Raw genomic sequence first — 19,891 nt, forward strand, 5'->3', positions numbered from 1 at the left:
CGCCAGACTCTCGATAATCGCTTTTCTTCCCTCGTTACCTTGCCCTTCTTTGTCTCTTTTCTCTTCCCTTTATCTATCCGTGCAATCTTATTCGACGCGGGAGTATTAAGTGGAAATAAAATCGAATCTCCTACAACGTTACAAATACCACGAACGTAGTAACTGGCGTATAATAATGAATTTCGACGTTTCGGACAATTCATTGGAAAATCGAGGATACAACAAAAATTTTAATCAACTCCGTTTCTTCTTTTCTTTTCTTCTTCTTTTTACGATAATACGCCCGCTAGGAATTACGATTAGCGATGCAACAAGTGGATTCGAAGAAAAGTATTCGTAACGAAGCTCGGTTGGAATTCTATCTTTAACTTGGGTCCTTGAAGAGATTGAGATTTGGCAAATACGAGTCGCCTATCGTACGGTAAAATTATTTTCTCTCGTGCAATCAGACGGATGACGATGGAAAGAACTATGGAAAAGTACGTGCAACGAATAAATAAAAATAAATGTACCAGACAATTGGCAAAATTATTCTATTAAAAGCCGATGTATGCGATGGAGATTTTTTTATTGAAGTACAGCAAGCACGTCATTTAATCGCGCGGAATTAAAGTTAGAAAACGGGGCACCGGAAGTTTTCCAAGGAAATGAATGGCGAGAGTTCGATTCTGACGTTCTTAAGCCGGCAATTGTTACTATTCTATGTTTAAAGTAATAAACAGGGGATTCTGTTACCGTTTCGCCACTGAAAATAACCGTAGATTTGATTCAATTTCCCGCGGCGAAGGGTAAGCACGTCGGATCGGCGGCCGGCATTCATCGTAAATTAGCAGCAGAACTAATCGTGTTTGATTCTGCTCTTGAATGAAATCGGCCAACCATTGTTTCTCAATTCCGTGATATTTTCGGAACGTTAAATATATCAAACCTGTAACCTGTGCCGGTTGATTCTCGTAAAACTTTACGCGATATTTTCATTCCGATCGCAACGTGGAATTTCCCTAATTTTGTTAGACGATGATGTCCTTAGCTTGAGAGGCGATGAAACAACGGTTAATTGACGCATAGTCAACGATAAGGAAAATCTTCCAAAGCAATGGAAAGACAAAATTCATAAAAAAAGAGAAAAAATAATTTGACAAATACTAAATAGAAAAGTATTATCGTATTATACGAATAGAATAAAAAATTAGAATAGAATAAAAGAACGTTAGGAAGCAGACGAACTCATGCTGTAAAAGTTATATCAAATTGGCTATTACGCTCGCCATTTTAGGATTTACTTAATGATAAAATCACAATGTTCAAAGTACACGCCGCTATTAATTACATTTTCAATTCGATCCACTTCTTCATGTTGCGACTATAATCACTGAATATTCTTCTTTCCAGCGTCGAATCGTAAATGAAGATTTCCAGGCGAGGTGGATACGAAGGATACAAGTTCCCTTCTGCAACAGAATCTCGGCCGAATGAAAACGTCGAGATAGAGTTAACGCGAAACCGAATGTTAAGAACGATTATTATCGAAGATGGGACGCGAAGTGGCCACTTCGCGTTTAAACGTATGTGCGTTTCAAGCACGGTTCTTTTTCCATCGAGCTTTCAAGTGGCCCAGCATCCGCTGTTAATTACATCCTGCGATCGTTTCAACGAACATGCTATACGACGAATTCTTCTCAGCTTCTGCGATTTGCATTTTCATTGCTTCATTCAATTGGTTGCAGCTTCGATCCAAACGAACTAGCAACTTTCTACGCTCGGATTCTCTTCTCTTTAATAGGCATCCCAATTAATTTTCCATTCTTTGTAACAGAATCGCTGTTGTTTCCTCTATTTGCTACATTAATTTTCATTTTACGCTAAATTCTCACGCGAGCGATAGAACTGCACGCTATCGCGATAGATCGTCAGAGTCCCGATACGAGGACGTTGATCGTTCGAAGCTGAATCTATTCGAAATAAACGTGGGCGGATACAAAATTCCTCAAAGCAAAGTCGTTCCGGTCCCTTAGAAAAATAAGAATCGTAAGAAGCGACGGGAAGAAGCGAGAAACGCGTGTCCCACGAGCGTGAGACAATTCATGGTTTCGACCCGATGACAGTCCAACAGCCATCAACTGTCCTACTGAAAGATTTTCCTTCCTTTCGGCCTCTCTTCTCCCTCATGGATTCTTCGAACGATTTTTCTGACGCTTCCGAAACTACGGCTGCGTTGATTCGTGGGGAGAAAACAGGGAATATCCGTGAGCAGAACGGAGCGTGACATCGAATCACGGGATTGGAGAGCGGAGTTAAGGTCAGCGGGGCGCTAGTTGCACCTAAGGTTCCTGCAGCGTATATTTTGGAATCATAGAGCTACGCTTCTCAGAGGATATTTTTTACGTATGATACTTTATGGTGCGGCTACCGGGAAGAAGTTCGCCGAGTATTCGTTGAAGATAATTTCTGTACTGGTTGCATGGAGGTGACTGGAAGATCATAAAACTTTGGTGTTTTTGAAAATTTCGATATATTACGCTTATTTGACGAATATTTTTTAGAGATATTAATAACAGTACTTTGGAATTTTACATTGGAAATTGTGCAAAGTTTTGTCGAGGATTGGTGTTTATTGTTTGGAAGATGGAATTTTAGACGTACATTTCTCGGAGAGTATTTTTTTTATTATAATATTCTATGGTGCTGAGGAGAAGTTTGGCGAGTATTTGTTGAAAATAATTTCTTGTGCGTGTAGGTAAGTGGAAGATCGTAAAACTTTGGTGTTTCTGAAAATTCCAAGATATTACTCTTATTTGACGAATATTTTTTAGAAATATTGCTCATGTAAATTGTGTTAAAATAAATATCAAAACGAATGAAGAATAATAACAGTACTTTGGTATTTTACATTAGAAATTGTGCAACATTTTGTTGAGGATTGGTGTTTATTGTTTAGAAAATAGAATTTAGACGTACATTTCTCAGAGAATATTTTTTTTTACTATAATATTCTATGATGCCAAGAAGAAGTTTGGCGAATGTTCCTTGAAAATATTTTTCCTCATAAACTACCTATATTATTTATCGCAGTGAAGCTTGAAGCTCAATATAATCTTCATTTACACAAATGCACTTTCAGTAAGACTTTACGTTTTAACGCGCAGCGTTTCTCATGTTCAATTTTGATCATTTTCTCAAAACTCGTCAGATATAGAATACAATGCATATACACCATTATCCCGAGAGAATTCTTCATTTTGAAGTCATTAGTCATCATATACGAGAAACGTACTCGCCTTCGCTCGATGTGATTCACTGTCACGCATTCCATGGCATCGCCACGTTACTATTTATACTGACGGCTAATTCGTTTCCACCGGTGAACTCGAATGACTGTGTGCACTGTATGGGAGGCCATGGATTTAAGGTGTTTTCGATCAGTGACAACGACGAATCGTTCACGTCGACTCGGAGCAGCTTCGTATCAGCTGCTCCTGTCTTCCGACGTATACTAATTAATAGGATAAAGTGGAGCCGATAATCGCCGTGGAAAAGGCCTGGAGAAAACGCGTCGAATTTCTGAAGAACAGTCTTCTTCCCGGAAAAACACTTTTGATATTTTCTTTTTGGTAGAATACATTTACATCGTCGCAACATCTTTGAAATTTACACAGTTTTCGAAATACTTAATATTTTGTAGATTTTTGGAATCTTCCCCTATTTATGCTATTTACTGTTTCCCTTCGTTTTTGAAGCTTTGCCAGTTTTTGTAAATTGTGAAAAATCTTAGGAAGAAACTTTTAGGAATTTTGGAATTATTGGAAGAATCGTTAGGGTTTTATAGAATCGATGTACGTTTATCGTTCGAGTTTCTAAAACTTTATAGGTATCTTCATCATTTCCTACGCTTTCAAACTTCTAAAACGTTTGAAATTTTTCAAATGACGAGAACTTTTTAAAGCTCTACGATAGCGGAGATTCGAGATTTATAAAATCTTCGTTCTCGTAAGTTTCCACTATTTTTAGAATTTTTTCCAGGGTTTCAACCCTTTTGAAAAAGATTTCTTTTTTGTTGAGGTTCACTGATAGAAGAACCACTGGATGAATTTGTAATAGAAAAATATATTGAAATAAATGAAGGTATAAGTATAATATACAAGTGTAAATTTATGCTGATCCAGATTCTTACTCTCTTGGTGTCACAAGACAATGGAAAAATACTCTTTGAACCTTTTTGAAAAGATTTCTTTTCTGTTGAGGTTCACTGATAGAAGAACCACTGGATGAATTTGTAATAGAAAAATATATTGAAATAAATGAAGGTATAAGTATAATATACAAGTGTAAATTTATGCTGATCCAGATTCTTACCCTCTTAGTGTTACAAGACAATGGAAAAATACTCTTTGAACCTTTTTGAAAAGATTTATTTTCTGTTGAGGTTCACTGATAGGAGAACCACTGGATGAATTTGTAATAGAAAAATATATTGAAATAAATGAAGGTATAAGTTTATGCTGATTGACCTCCTTACTCTCTTAGTGTTACAATACAATAGAATCGATAGGGAGCACATTCATATATTTGTAGCAAAAGGACATTACCAAAAAAGTTAACCTTATAGCTTTAGTTAAAGGCTACAAGGAACATAAATACAAATCTGTTTATTAGTTCTTTTGTTCCTAGACCTTGTTCCTTGTAACCCAAAAAATAATGTCTATTCAAGGGCACAATAATATGGACCCCTCCTTATTTAGAATATTTTTCTTTCACTAAATTCTATTTTCTGCGTAATAGCGGTATCCAGGTCACAAATATACATAAATAAAGATGCAGAGTTTTTCTTGAAGTAGTTACTTCAACATTGTTTTCTTTTCAAATGTTTTCTTTTTTTATTTGGTAGAATTTTACAATCAATCGTCATTGAGAATCATAACCAAATTATTCTAGCGTGGTACTATAACGTGAATAATAAGTGTTTAACTCTGTTATTCTGATTCTGTATTTAAAAATGCATACACGTGTTGTCGATGTTTTCCGAATTAGAAAGGAAAAGGAAGAGGGAGGATACGTTCCGCATCCCCTTTTTTCGCGCGGTTCCTGGGAACAGCTGGGAGTCGTAAAAGCAGACAATACTATCTACGTCAAGATACGTAAAACGATACCAAACTCGACCTTTTGGCAATTTCATTAGGTCAACTTTCACCTTATTTGTACCCCGTAGGGTTTCCGGCCAAACATTGAGAAAGGAAAACACTTATGGGGACCGATCACGAGTCCCGAGCAGCGTACGAGTTGTAAAAATCATTTCGAATCTCTCTATCGCTGATTATGATACAAATTTATTTTATTCTCATTCCGATTAAAATTTGATCGAATTATTAAAATAACAAGAAATTAAGTACATCGATTAGAATCTTTCACTTCGCTTTGGAAACTGGAATTTTCCAAAAAAATTTCGTGCGCGTAGAAAACAAGATAACAAAAAATTACGAAAAGTAATAAAATAATATATAGCAAGATACAAAAATAGTAAATGATAAATACATTACACGAAGAAAAGTAACAAATGATAAATAAAAGATGTAAAGATGGAAGAAGAATATTCTTACGCGTAAAATAAATTTTGCTGGCGTTAATTTGATAAATTTTGCGAAAGTACAAGGTGGCAGAGTAACGAAGCGTAAAAATGATCGTATGCAGGTGAACGAGATCGAAAGACAACTGTCCCTCTCTGTACTCGTCGCGCGCTTGATGGATTCGATACGCCTGATTTCACGAAAAATTACAGGACAATCGAAAGACGAACGAACGATCGCTTCGAACAGCTCGCAAGAATCGAGCAAAAAAAAAAGAAGAAGAAAACTTCGTAGATTTCCATACGAGAAAATAACAACACTCCTTGCGTGGCACTCGTAGTTATCAACGTCGTGACTATCAGGTAGCAGGTTGCATAATACGCTGCTAGGAAAAATCGACCAAATCGAAGGTAACTGAATAATTAAACCTCTGGGAAGTTAATCTGATCGACTGGGCTTTTTCTTAATTTCTTAATTTCATTAGTCAACGTAAAACGACTTACTTTCGTGAGTTCATTAATTGCTAGAAAATGACGTAAATAATAATAAATTCGAAGGTGAATTTAAAAGACCAGCTTACACGATGCTGATCAATTTGATTTCCAGACGGTTTAATTAGCACGATTAATGAAACGAGTAATTTAAAGTGGCGGCCAAATGTAAATCTGCCATCTCATCTGAATAGAATTTCCATTTACCTTTGCTTTACTTTCCTTTATTTTTACTCTGTGGTTTAATCGAAGAAATTTTTACCCGAGCGACTCGTACGAACGAATAGCCGGATACGTAACTCAGCTCGAAGATGAAGTTTTTAAAGTACAATGGAGTCGGTACAAATTATCGTTAAATCAGCGACGGTCGATTCGTCGACACGATTTCACACCGAAGCCGGCCAATGTTTATTTATCGACACGCTGAAATCATCGACGATCATTTCATCGAGATCCTGTTCCGCCGACGACTATCATCCATATTTCCCGTCATACGTTATCGTACGACTACTCACGTGTACGTAAACATTCACTTGCCCGCACAAAAAAAAGAAACGAAAAAAAAAAAAAAAAAAGTAAAGAGGAAACGGAAAATGATAAAAGTTACTACGACGTACTGTTGCTGTATTAATTAACATAAGTTGCATAAGTAAGCACATTCACGAATATCACGAGCCATCTCCGATTTCCATAACTCTTTTAATACTTTGTCGAGGTCATCAGCCTGAATTCTCTTGTGAAAGTTGTAACGGGGGAGGGAGGGGGTAGCTATAGTAAATCAAATGCGTGGGCGAAGGCTGTGCCTCGAGAAAAATCCAACTTCACCCACATTCGTTTCTGTTTGATATAAAATTAGAGTGGGATTGGCTGAAATCTTTTTAGGCTGTCGGTTCCGTATTTCGATGCTCGCGTACGAACACGTACACGAATTTCAAAACTCGCGTGTATTTTCAACCGCGCGTTCCAGCTCGGAAACTCTAGTTTCGTTCGAACGTGCGTTAGGATAATCACGCGTGTACCATTCAAATGACTCGGAACGACAGAGAAGATCCTACCGCTTAAAATTCATTTCTTAATTATTTATTTCTCGTACAACGTATGATACAATTATGTTAATTTATTCAGTCACGATATCAAGCAACGCACGATTCGTCCTTTGCCCTATTCGTCTTATTAAAGGCAATCCGCGCTCGTTCCTCTCAACGTACCAATTCCATTCACTTAATCCTTCGCTAGAAATATAATCTGAAAGCGCTTTGAAACCTACGATTCCCCACTAAATCTTTATGGGTCGCTCGTAAAGTCATCATCTCCAATGGCCACCCCTTTTCTAGCTTACAAAGGAACCACTCGGTGTCGCACTTGAGGAATTTACTTTACGATCGATCGTTACTGCACGAGCTGCTACGGAATGGAAGAAAGGATTTTCTAATGCTCGGTTGATAGAGGCATTAATTCTACGGTACGAAACGTTTTAGAACGCCTCGTTTACCCCTCGTATTTCATCGAAATTTCTGGCATTAGCGAGGGGTGGCGTTGAAGTTCGACTTTTTTCTCCGTTTGATTTGCTCGCTTCGGCTCTCGTCTCGTTTAAATGGCAGCTTTATAAGCTCTCGGTCTCTAGCTGTAACACGATGATTTGTGGCTTAACCGCGGCTGGCTACTGGGAATCTCGAGTCGCTGGTTATCGATTGCTATCGTTTCTTCCGAGTATTTATTTTTTTCTCCTGGATATTTCATACGGCATGTAAAACGGTCGAGTATCATTCCTTTGATAATGTGATATTTCTTTCTCATTGGAGTTTAATAATTATTTTTCTAACTTTTGATATTGCAAAGGATATCTTAAATAATTCGTCAGCGTACTAGTGGCTTCTGAAAAATGCTGTTTAATTATTAGCTCGTTTTTCCTATCTCCTTTCCTTCGCTGAATTTCCTTAACGATACTCTCTCGAATATAGAACAAATTATACTGGCAGATAAAAAAGTACTTAACGTACGATTAATACGATTTAACGATTAAGCGATCTTTCGTGCGACGATCTAACGCAATAAAGGAAATTTTCGAAACATTTCATCGAACCAAATCCATTTCCGCAAATCAAAAAGAAAAAAAAAAAAAACACCGTAGGAAGCCACAGATTTACAAAAGTACAACAACCTAATCTTCTGAATTTTTCAATTACCCGATCGATTACTCGAAACACTGTCCAAAAATTGCACGATTTCTTAAATAACGAATACTTAATTTTACGCGAGAACAAAAAGACACAAAGTTAACGGAAGATTTACAAGCTCGGAACGAGAATAATCCTCTTTCGTATCTACGTAACATAGAATTTACACGACTGAATAAACCTTTAAGCCGCTATTACGCTGACAAATCGCTCCTCTGTTTTCAAAACATAAAATAACAAGGAAAAACAGGAAGAGACATTAGCCATTCGATTGCGTCCTAGATAAATCCGTGGACAATTACGGACATAGTAGAAGTTAGTTGGAATAGGATGGTTAAAATAAATCAATGAATCATCATGGATAATCACGAGGATCTCTTAACGGGATTAACCAGCGGGCAGATGAATTGCAAGCGTGGCTATGTTCGCGAGCTAGTGCCGTGCCACGAGTTAATTAACCATTTTTCTTCTTTTTTTTTTTTTTTACAATGTTACCGAAGAGAAACTGGTTCTCGAGTGCGCTGAAGAACCCCGGAGAAAGCCAGTGGCAGGTAGAAGTTGGAATTGCAGGGAATCGAACGTACATATATAGTGTACTTATAAGTATCAAGTGCGCTCGAAGTTCTGTCGAATCGTACTCTTTGAGACCTGTCTTTCTTTTTATTTTTGTCCTTTTTTTTTTTTTACTTTGTAACGAGGAAGTTTTACGCGTCGCAGGGACGAGATCGCGTAGCGATTCTACGATGGAAAATGTATTTCAATTTCCGTGGAATATTATTATTTTAGGGTTTCGTGGCAGATAACGTTGGAACACGGTGATCATTTTCATTTTGTAAGCTGCGTGTTTCAGGTATAGACAGAGGCGACGTGAATCTCGTCTGTGGGGTGTATTTCAATTTTTCTAGTAAAAAAGTAGTAAAATGTATCTCAATTTGTGAGAATTGTTTCGGAGGGCTTTGTGGAACATGAAAATGGATAAAACGCTTTTTCATTTTATAACGCGGCAGTTTTGTATAATACAGAGGCGTAACGAACCTCGTGTACAATGTAGTTGAATCTTTGTAAAATTATAGCGTAAACTTAGTAAAATCTTTGTAGTGTGGATGTTTTATATGATACAGGGTCAAAAAGAGCCCACTGCAAGTTGTATTTTAATTTCAGTGAAACACCTGAGAGATGAAACAGATATTTGAAGGTACAGATGAATTAATTCCCCGTTTTGTTTCACCATGCACAAGCCTCATGTAGCACAGAAACAAAGTGAACGTAACGCGGAATGTGTTTCAATCTCTGTAAAATATCTCGCAGAATTTCCAAAAGACGAAACTGATATTTCACGACGAAAACAAATTATTAAAAGCTATGATCGAAATAGAAAGACTTTGCGACCCTCCATTAACGCTTTTATCGATCAATTGCAAAGAGAATCACAGCCGTCTAAGCATAAAACAACATCGATCGAAAACAAAGAAAAAATCGACTAATAATAAACGAGAATAATTAATAGAATAAATTAATAAAATAAATAATAAAAAAAAGAACAATTACTCGTCGATCAATATTACGCATATTCGTTTCTGTAAATCATACGTAGCGTGAAATGTTATTTTACAAGGAGAGAATCTTCACGTACAAAACAACCGGACAAACATGGCTTTATCGGATGCGGAATGTATTTCAATTTCTGCAAAATATTTCGCAGAATTTCCAAAAGACAAAGCGGATATTTCACGACGAAAGCGAATTAAAAAACATTAGATATACTGATCGAAATTATTAAAAGTTATGATCGAAATAGAAAGACTTTACGACCCTCCATTAACGCTTTTATCGATCAATTACAAAGAGAATCACAGCCGTCTAAGCATAAAACAACATCGATCGAAAACAAAGAAAAAATCGACTAATAATAAACGAGAATAATTAATAGAATAAATTAATAAAATAAATAATAAAAAAAAGAACAATTACTCGTCGATCAATATTACGCATATTCGTTTCTGTAAATCATACGTAGCGTGAAATGTTATTTTACAAGGAGAGAATCTTCACATACAAAACAACCGGACAAACATGGCTTGATCGATCGAACGGATGCGGAATTACTTAGTCGCCAGTAGCGTCTATTTGAAACGTCGTTCGATCGATCAATTATATCGCCGTTATTACCCGTAGCCAGCAACCGTGCCGACAGCGGATCGTTGTTTTCCAGCAATCATCATCGATAGATACGGCAATCTACTAGCATAGATTGAATAACCACCGTGTTTGCGAACCTGCAATCCTAATTCAACGGTGATCAGTATAATCGTAGCTACCGCTTAACTAACGATGATTTCAAAGAGGAAGTTCGTGGCTTATAACGCGTATCGGTAAATATAAAAACGTTGACAGATTTGACGTAGTAATATTTGCAGTTATGAGTTTCTACGATTTTATCGAGGTGTAATTAGAAAGCAGACGGATTAATTCGAGGAAGAAGATAAAGCTCGATATTTTGAACCTGCTAAAAGTATATTAGAAATGGTACGAGATTGGAATAGAAAGAAACGAACTACTGATTAAAGCGGATGAAGGATAAAGTGTCAAACGAATCATATTATATATACATATATATATATTAAAATGAAATAGATTTAACTACAGTTTCAGTGAGATTTGTATTAATTAGAAAGTGGATGAAGTAATTTAAGGAAGAAGATGATAAGATTCGGCATTTTTAATCCACCGCGTGAATTGGAGATAGTACGAGATTGGAATAGGAAGAAATGAACTATTGATTAAAGCAGATGAAGTATAAAGTGTCAAAGTAATCATTCGTTGAAACGAAACACGTTTAATCGTACTTTTAGTGGGGTTTCTATTGGTTAGGAAGTGGACAAGGTAATTTAAAGAAGATGATAAAGTTCGACATTTTTAATCCACCGTGTAAATTGGAAATGGCACGAGATTAGAAAAGAAAGGAAAGAACGAATGATTAAAGCAGATGAAGCATAGTGTCAAAGGAATCATACGTTAAAAAGGAAACAGATTTAACTACAGTTTTAGTGAGATTTGTACTAGTTAGAAAGTGGACGAAGTAATTTAAGGAAGAAGATGATAATGTTCGGCATTTTTAATCCACCGCGTGAATTGGAAATGGCACCAGATTAGAAAAGAAAGGAAAGAACGAATGATTAAGGCAGATGAAGCATAAAGTGTCAAAGGAATGATACGTTAAAACGAAACAGATTTAACCATACTTTTAGTGACATTTATTTTGGTTAAAAAGTGGACAAGGTAATTTAAAGAAGATGATAATTTTCGGCATTTTTAATCCACCGCGTGAATTGGAAATGGCACCAGATTAGAAAAGAAAGGAAAAAACGAATGATTAAAGCAGATAAAGCATAGTGTCAAAGGAATCATACGTTAAAACGAAACAGATTTAACTACAGTTTCAGTGAGATTTATATTGGTTGGAAAGTGGACGAAGTAATTTGAGGAAGATGATAAAGTTCGACATTTTTAATCCACCGCGTGAATTGGAAATGGCACGAGATTGGAATAGAAAGTAAGGAACTAGTGATTAAAGCAGACGAAAGATAGAAAATGGAAAGGATCGGGCATTAAAATGGAACAGATTTAACTGGACTTTTAGTGTTTTAGTTTCAGAAAGAAGATAAAATTGACATTTCGATTGGACGAAATAAAGCGAGGATGACATAAAATGAAACTACCAGCATTAAAGTCCTCCAACCCTCTCATTCTCAGTCTCATCTTCGTCTCCGTTTTCATTTCCCTGTTAGAACCGCAGTAAATTCCACTCTCTGCCTCGGTATCTCGCTCAATGGCGCGAAAACTCCCTGACGCACGTGCACGCGCGACCACGTACCATTCTCAGCCAAGAAGAAGAAGAAATAGAAGCAAACGAGGAATCAGAAGAATCATCCTGCAGCAAGAAGAAGAAGAAGAAGAAGAAGAAGAAGTAAAAGAAGGAGAACATGCAACAACGACATCAAGCTTGGCTAGAGAGAAGACTAACGCGCGACGATCTAGTACACGCAGAGACCTGTATCTTGCAAATACACAGCTGAAATTTTACACTTGACGCGTGCTATTTTGTCCGACGATACTCGACAAATCTCATCCCGCTCGACCACCAGTCCCATTTCGAATAATATCGTCGAACGTTAATTAGAATTGTTCGTTAAAATCGACAGAAATCTGTGAGGGGATCGTCGAAAGTTTCGAATCGCAACGAAGACATGCGCGTGACGAAGAATTCGAATCACTGCAAATAGAATTCGGCGGTGTAGGATTCACGAAAGCGTTGAAATTTCAAGACTCGCGAGATTTTTGCTCGTACGAAAAGTCTTGAGAACTTATCTTTATTATGATTTTACAACGAGCAAAGAAACAAAAGTTTGAGAGCTTTTGCCATGCACGGTTCTGTTAATTATTAAGCATTAAAGAGGGACTCTGTTCTCCGATAACTTGAAGAGAAAAATATCGAATAAAGCGTGATTATTTTAATTCGTTCGTTAGGAAAGCGCGAAGTAGTTTTGGAAAATTACTTGACGCCGTATGTCGTAATCAGTTCTATCGGAATTTTCACGCAGGCTAATTATGCGCTATACGGTGAAAGCATAAAGTAAATCATTCTTATCGTCGCCATTGAGAAAATACGAGGTGCACTTCAATATGACGGAAACCGGAAGAAATATGTATATTAATGGACGTTCGTTAGTAATTTGTCATGGAAGAAAGGCAAGACGCTGCAATCTATCGCGGATACGTTATCGTTGGAAAGGTCTACTTGCCTTTACGTTCGGAATATATCGACGTGTGTTACGAAAAGCGATGTATTCCATTTGTCTTACGAAGAATAGCGCGCTTCGGTCTATCGCGAAAAGAAGCACGTTTCAATGTTTCTGCCGATAACAAGCGCGTTTCGAATAAATCACGATAGCAAACGCGATTCACATTGCCGCGAGCAGTAGCTTGTTTGAAACGTTGCAACGAAAAGTAGCACGTTTCATTTGATTCCAGAGAGTAGAATATTTTAATTTCCAAACGGCTGACATTGATCTTCTCTGGCTACCGGTTGTCTTCACCGTCGCTCGTTGCTTGTTCATCGTCATAGAAAGCAATTACGTTTACGACGTTTAATAGCGAACACGATGATCGTAGGTATTCGATACTCTAAAAGTCTTGAAAGCGTTGATAGCTCGAGACTTGCAAGATTTGCAAGACTTTCAAGAATTCCAAGACTTTCAAGACTTTCGAAACTTTCAAAGTATCGAATCCTATTCTGTAAACTTGAAGTCTTGAAAGTTCAAGATTTGCAAGATCTCCGAGACTTGCAAGAATTCCAAGATTTCCAAGATTTGTAAGACTTTCAAGACTTTCAAGAGCTTTAAGATGTAGAATCCTATTTTGCGAATTTAAAGTCTCGAAAATTCAAGACCTCCAAGATTTATAGGACTAGCAGGAATTCCAAGACTTTCAAGACTTTCAAGAGCATTAAGATATCGAATTCTATTTCGCGAATTTAAAGTTCCAAAAATCCAAGACTTCCAAGATTTACAGGACTTGCAGTAATTCCAAGACTTGCAAGAATTCCAAGACTTTCAAGAATATCCAGCGCTTTCAAGACTTTCAACACTTTCACAGTATCGAACCCTATTCCGTAAACTTAAATACTTGAAAGTCCAAGATTTCCGAGACTTTCAAAACATTCAAGAGTTTTAGGGCATCGAATTCTATTTCGTAAATCCTAAGTATCGAAAGTCAAACACCTCCGAGACTTCCAAGACTTTCAAGACTTTCAAGACTTTCAAGATTTCCAAGAGTCTTAAGGTATCGAAGGCTACTCCGCGAATCTAAAGTTTCGGCGCTCGAAAACTTGCAAGATTTCCAAGACTTTCCAGACTTTCAGCGGTTTTGGTCTATCGAACGTCATTCGAAGTGTTTCGAATTTTGACATTTTGATAGTCTCGAGAAACAGAATCTTTGGAATCGTTTCGAAACTGAGATTCAAATGCCCGTTACCGGACGACAGTGCACATACGTGAATATGCAAGGAAGAAACGGAACGTAGGCAAAACGGACGAAGAAAGAAGGAAAAAGCATAGTGGGGCTGTGTGACGAGAGAGTTTAGCCGGTGCAGCTAGCCTCTGAATCCAGAGAGTGGGGAGAGGAACTATGAGAGCGGCCACGGGGGTTGGCGGAGGGAGAGCTCGTGGACGAGCGGTTATTTCAAGCGACGACTCTTCTGGCACTTCGCCCCGAGCTTTCCTCGAGCGCATCCTCTCGCCTCGGAACGCGTTCTCGTGTCAGTGTCGCCGCGACGCCAGCCACAGTCAAGTTACTCACTCAGTGGACAGTCGATTCTAAGTCGACAGTCGATCCCGATCATCGACATTTCCAAAGGATTACGAATATCAGGACAATCGATTATTTCCAAGTTTCTTTCTCTTTGGTTACTGATGTTCAGTGATTAGTTGCTACGACAAGTAGTGGACAGTTGTAATTTTGAAGAATTACGATTGAAATTTACTTTGACGATTTAAGGATCTTAACGTTGCTTTGGTTTTGCTAGATTGTGGTGGACAGTTGATAGTCAGTGAACAGTCGATCGACACGACTGTAAGTTTCGTGCAGTAGTTCTGGAAAATCGTGGCAGTATGATCGTGGAAAAATCCTAGAAAATTGCGAAAATTCAGAGGAAAACCTTGGAAAATTGAAAAATAAACGAATCGTCATCGAAAGAGTGCAAACAAACTTGTAACCTCGAAATATCCCAAGCTAGTGAAATTAACGAAGGTTCCATAGAACTTTGAAATCTTAAAAATTTTCAAAATCGCCGCCATAGAGGTTGCCGAAGGGCCTAACGAAGCGGAACCTTCGCAAGGTAAGCTACCAAACGTTCGAAACAAGAAGATTCTCCTGTCTTCGGCAAATCAGTGACGGACCAAAGTTTGAAAGGATTGCCGCGGAAAGTTGACCGGAAGTGCATCTCTCGGGGTGATCAGTGCGCATGTGAACCTAGAGAACAGGTGTTTACCAAGCGCGCTAGTGTTTTCAAACAAACGTCTGACCAAACACACAACACACCGACGAACATCCCCTTGGCGCAACAAAAAAAGAAAAGAAAGAAACAGCACACCAACAACAACGAGAAAAAGTGTCAGATCTTTTCGTCCCCTGCTTAAATCGTGCGTACGGTTTTCGCGGATCGAAACAAGTTGGGAACAAGTTGGAAAAGCGGGGTGATCGCGGATGAAGATGGAACCGTCGTGGAAAGAAGAGGAGGAGGATTTATAACTCGACTCGCCTGAAATAACAAGAGGAATGCGCGCGCGGTGAATCAGCTTCCTCCGCGAGAGTGCGAATTTCCTGACAGCGGCCACGCGATCCAGGATCGACCGACACACTGCTGCAGGATCTCTGGATCGTGTTGGAGCGTGCGCGCGAGCGCGTGCACCTTGAGAAAAGCCAGAAACGCCAGAAGCTCGGCGAGGGGGACGAGAGAGGCGTCCGCGAATAGGGAACGGTTTTTCTTGGAAAGGAGTCGCGACTGGTGAGTAGCAGCTTTCAGATGAGACGTTCCTGACGAGACGCGGTTTCGCGGAAAAATTCCGATTCTCGCGAAAACTGCCGAGCAAATTGCGCAGCTACCGAAAATTCTGTTTGATCGTGGAGTTTTAGGGCGGTGGAGGGGAGATGTTTTGCTTGGATGTCGTGAAACGAGTCTTTGTAAGAAGATTCGTAACGTTGTTGCAGCGTTGAGACGTTGTTTATAGGTTAGCTTGAGATTGTAATCGTGGGCGGATAGTTATCGATCAGATGGTAGGGTTAGGTTGGTCGCTTTGTTTATTTGTTTCATTCGCCAGAATAGAGAAGAATTTTCGACCGATGTAGTTTCCAATTTATTCGAGTTTATATACTTGCGATTTATGGAAACGTGGTACGCGGGATGGACGATATTTGGCAGGGCGTCTGTTAAGATTGAGAGGTTCGGTTCTTGCGAAGAGGAAGGTTGACGATCGGAGCTTTCAGTCGACGATAGCTAATAATAGAACGATCTAATTACAATTTTAGAAATGGTGTACGAGCTTCTCTGACTACGAAGAGTGTTGATCTCTCATTTTTAGAAGAAGATTCAGTCGATGTCTGATAACGTCTAATTTACAAAGAAAGAAACGTTAGAAAGGAACACAGTTGCCAAGATCGATGACAAGTAGTCATCGATAGATCAGATTACAATTGATCGGCTGTCATCGATCTTGGCAACTGTATCACTTCGTAATATTTTTAATGACTAACCGAAAATAATAAGCAGACTCAAGCTGACCAGTAATGAACTTTTGCTTTTGAAAAAGCTTAAATTCCAAGGTTTAACGATGAAAAGAAGCGAGCGTGATTGTCGAGAATGTTTGAACAGGCTGTTAAAGGAGAGAGATGGACGCGCGAAAAGTGCGTTTCCGGCGGCGAGTGCGCATTTCCGGCCAGTCAGGCAGCAATTTCTCGATCGAAATGCGCCGGTATGGGACGAAAATTCGTGCGTCACTCGGCTAACGATTTATAGATCGGATGGAATGATCCCTGACGTTGTTGATTGATCGGTTGGAACGCGTGTACGTGCAGTGTACAAACACGAATCACGTGTTTGGCTATCCGCTACTGAATTACGTGGTATTCAAACCAACAAACGTGACCTCGCAGTAGAATTCGAAATTTCTTTTCGTATAAATTAAATTTCTCTTTTCATATTTTTTATTCTATATATTCTTTTAATAAACTTTACGTTTCCTTTTCGTTTATTTAATCGTCATATTATTTTTTTAAAAAATTATATACCGTGATAGATCGGTTGTAATTGTTGTATTTTTTTTTTTTTTATATCTAATAGTTAGTTATTTAATGTTTGCTGATTATCAGTGATCAGATTACGGTTATCGGTGTGCGGGTACGTGTATGGTTTACGACGCAATATAATTATATTTTACGACGTCATTTTATGACATGAATGACATCCTTATTGACGATAAATCGCAAGTTTAATCGATCGATCAATTTTCTTTGTTACACTTGGATTCTTTGTTCATCTTTATTCGAGTTATGCGAATTATTCGACTTCCCGAGGTTATCGCAGAAATAGGATCGTGGTGCATTAAAGACGAATTCGAGATTCATTGCAATTCCTCGAAGCTTTGTTCTAAGAATGAAAGTTCTGTTATAGGCGATTCGTTTTAGTATACTCGAACTGTTGATTTATTAGACGAAGCTAGGAATTCCCACTTACGACTCCGTATAATTGGTAACCTACTTTAAATAACAATAAATAGAGCAGATTGAAATAGAATTATAAACTCTTCGTATTTATAACCAACCTATAAGTCACCATTAACTTCTAATCTTTCTGTCAGTATAGTCGTGAATAATAAATTAACGTGGCAGGAATATTTAAAACCTTGTTAATAAAAATAGGGACACCTTCTCAGCTGGATTTATACGCTTGAAATTCAATATTTAAAATCAGCAAAATACGTCTTTCTCCTAAATAAACGCTATAGCTTTTGCAAATTTGATTTGCAAGATTTTAAGAAAACGATCGAACTTATCGAGAGATCGGAAAGATCGATAACATTCCTAAGAAATTCTTAACAAATCCACTGTTTTATACAAAATAAGCTGCAAATAGAGGGAATCTTCTTGATGGAAGCTTCATCGATGCCAAACAACTACGAGACAGACATTTTCTCGCGCGAAACTTTATTTCCCAAGAAAGATCGACTTTTCCAAGGCAAAGATCTATCTTCACTTTCGTCTTCCGTTTTCCGCTTTCAATTTTCTCTTATTGACTAGTCCGTATACCGCACGGTATCACAGTTTATCTGAATAGAACAATCGTGTCACGGGCGATTTCCGATCCATTCAAATGCCGATCAAATCGTTCCGTATGCGAAGAAAGAAGCGAATCACGTTGTACGGACGAATGTTAAAAAAAAAAGAAAAAAAAAGAAAAAGAGAGAAAAAAGGAAACGACGAAAGACAATCGAAGGAAAAAACGCGAGTACATGTGTCTGTACGCTTTATACAATGGCCTCTCATGAATATAACGCGTTTATCATTCGTCGATGTAATGCTCTATGTCTGTCGGTTGGATTCTGGTCGTCATCTATCGCGTTCGCGGATCTACGATCGATGATCCAACCAGAACGAGCACCGCCTCGACAGATCGCGCATCGTCATCGATTCGCGATTTTCTATGCAGCTTTTTAACGACCTTCTTTGTCACTCGTATGCTCTATGGTCGAACATAAATCGTCAACTCGAATGATTGATTAGATCTCTCGTTTGTTTTCTGTTTTTTCTTTTTCTGGATAAAATAGAGAAATGAGACTAGAATTTAATAACAACGTGACATTGCCCGAGGAATTTCTTTGAATTGGCAATGTAAATAACTTCGAGTGTTTGATAAATTTTTATATAACTTGCATGCGTGTCTGTTATTTATTGTAGCGAGGCTTAAGGCCTAGTACAGTCTTTGTTTACACAAGTACACGTTTAGTAGGATTTCGTTTGCTTCTTTTTTAGCATGTTTCCCATATCTACGTTGCAGTGTCTCCAGTGTAATTTCGATAACTTATATAACAAGTCTTGCATTACTATATTACAATATATTTGTACTATCAGTTATCATATAATTTGCTATATATCGTTAAAATTAAACTATAACATGTTTAAATATCACGTTGTACTTGATGTGAAATTACATACTTAACTATGTATCTCAGTATCACGATGCGTCGTCATATGTTTGTTAAGTCTGTGATTTCTTTGGTTCTGTGAAACAGCTGATATCGCAACTGGATCTTCGTTTATTTAACAGAAAATCAGAAACGTGGAAGCATATCAGACTTACAAAGATCGTAGCGTTTATTTAGAAGAAATGGCATATCTTGAAAGTTTCAGGTGTTTAAATCAACGTTGATGTTTTAAGAGTTGACGTTAAGAGTTTCTAAAGTTGGTGTCCCTTTAATTAATTCGATTGCTTGGCTGATTTGCTTATTAATATTCCTCGATCGACATTCTATCGTGACATTGATAGGGAAGTGATGGTGATCTGCAGCATAGTAAATCGAATTTACATGGAGCAACGAGATAATATAAAAACGTAACAGTTTTTACGAAATATCATTAGCAAGAACACGCTTACGAAAGTCTATTAAATCAATGAAATGGATGCAGATTATATAGCTATTGGTGTAATATACGAAAAGGTAGCAATTAACGTGTAAACAAGTATAATTGCTCGAAGAAATTCTGCTCGAACGTGTAATTAAGCTATCTGTAATTAGAATATGTCATGCTTATGCATATATAACTGATGAATATCGCTATTATATAAATACGTCATACGATCTCTGTCTGTACCATACAAATCGTAGGAATTTTACTTCGCTTTGATGGTACAATGCTTTGATGAAAATGATTGCTTTCTTTGTATTAAAGCGTTACACGTACCACGCTTGATACGGTTTGTGCTGAATTCTAAAAGGGAATTTTTAATCTTTCTACTAATGTATTTATCAGTTATATATCATAAACATTAGGATCCATCACGTTGAAAGAAAAATAATTTCTTCGCTTAAAAGTGCGAATTGCAACATTC

At 37.8% G+C, this 19,891-nt stretch overlaps 1 protein-coding gene across 3 annotated transcripts in view; it reads left to right on the forward strand.

The window, feature by feature from the left end:
* The first annotated feature begins 14,482 nt into the window (after positions 1-14,482).
* The window catches only part of LOC100747636 (fibroblast growth factor receptor homolog 1), a 112,379-nt gene continuing 106,970 nt past the window's right edge, over positions 14,483-19,891 (forward strand). For all 3 annotated transcript variants that reach the window (XM_024365833.2, XM_012382370.3, XM_012382371.3), the window contains exon 1: positions 14,483-15,793. The gene's annotated coding sequence lies outside the window, so the exon portion shown is untranslated. The remainder of the gene's footprint in view (positions 15,794-19,891) is intronic.

Source organism: Bombus impatiens, unplaced genomic scaffold, assembly GCF_000188095.3.
Source record: "Bombus impatiens unplaced genomic scaffold, BIMP_2.2 scf_0151, whole genome shotgun sequence".
Taxonomy (NCBI): Eukaryota; Metazoa; Arthropoda; class Insecta; order Hymenoptera; family Apidae; genus Bombus; species Bombus impatiens.